Below are 1,634 nucleotides of genomic sequence, written 5' to 3' on the forward strand. Positions count from 1 at the left end.
GGGGATTGTGGGGTTGGGGGATTGTGGGGCTGGGGGGAGCAGGGCCAGGAGCAGCTTGCCAGGGATGCCCAGGGAAACAAACGCTCTCATGTGACTGTATCTGGGACAATACCAGCTTAGCCGTGGGTGCAGCCAGCAGGAATCCTGCTGCTCCCGAGCCCTGCTAGGCATGGATAAACCTACATTAGAGCAATTAATAATAATTAATAATTGGGTCTGCACTTGGAAAAGCAGCTGAAGCCAGCGCTGGTCTCCAGAGCGTTGTCTAGACAGGGAAATGTGAGGTACAGTTTTGGGGTGATGGGTTTGGGGTTGGCAGAGCCCTGGGCTGTGGGGTTTTCCTGCCTTTGGCATCCTGGGAGATCCTGGGTGGGATTTAGGGCACACAGGACCCTTCCCCTCAGCTGCCAGCAGGCACATCCCAGCCTTGGGGGTTTGGGGACCCTTCACCCACCCCGTGCTGCAAGGAAAGGCAGGAATGGAGCCCCCCAGCTCAGATCTGATGCTTCCCTCGGGGTCTGAAGCCCCAGGTAAGATGGGGACAGGCACAAATCCAGGCTGGGATGGGAAGGATGAGCGCAAAAGGGCTGGGATGGAAGCAGCCCCCTTGCCCTGGTCCCAGGATGCTCCTGAGGCAGGAGGAGAATTAGTTTTCCACTAAGCTCATCTGTAATAAACACAGACACGGGGGCAATGGGCAATTGCTCGGCCTTTAATTACAGCCAGTCAGGGTGTTCAGGGTCACAGGAGCCGGGATCCAGAGCCAGGGGGAATGAGGGGGGTGATTCTCAGGAGGAACACTGCAGGAATCTGCAAAACCTTCTGTGCCTGAGCTCCTTTGTCATCCCTTGCACTCAGCAGGAGCCTCCTGTCCTCCCAGCCCAGAAGATCTCAAATCCCAGAGCCGTGGATACCAGAATATCCCGAGCTGGAGAGGACCCACATGGATCACCAATCCCAAATCCTGGCCCTGCCCAGACACCCCAACCCTGGCAGCGGTGTCCAAACACTCCTGGCATTCCCTGGGCATCAGCACAGGAGCCTGATGGAGCCCCAGGAACCCCTCAGAGCCCCCTGACAGCCTTCCCACCCTCCAGCATTGCTTCTGGAAAACTCACTGAGCTACCTGGAATGTCTTAACGGCCACAGGGGCTGAGGGGCCCTCACTAAACCCCTCCCTCATCGTGTTGGGGTCTTCTCCCCACAGCCTGTCTCATCCGGGAGGATGAAGGGCTGGAAACGCTGAGTCCCGGTTGGTGCCGGGCTCCCAGACACGGGGACGGGCTGGGAAAGCTGCGCTGGTTCCCTGCTGAGCTGGACAGATGCTGTTTGTCCTTCTCCTGGCGCTGCCCAGACGCCTGCCTGGTGATGGATGGCGGTGTCACAGTGTCACAGCAGAGATCCTGTGCTGTCACAGCCGCTGGGTGGGAAATGCGGGCGGTGACTCCACCGTGAGCTGCGCCGCTCCCCGGAGGATCTGAGTGCCGGGGTGGAGGGGAAGGGAGCCTGCAGGGGGAGACCTGAAGGTGTCCTTGGTCCACCTGGCAGGAGGAGCTGATTCTTCCCTTCTGTCTGCTTGGATCCTCAAGACTTGAGACCCTCCTGGTGTTTTCCTTCCTGGTGTCCAAAGTCAC

The sequence above is a fragment of the Parus major genome, chromosome 23 (assembly GCF_001522545.3).
Source record: "Parus major isolate Abel chromosome 23, Parus_major1.1, whole genome shotgun sequence".
NCBI lineage: Eukaryota > Metazoa > Chordata > Aves > Passeriformes > Paridae > Parus > Parus major.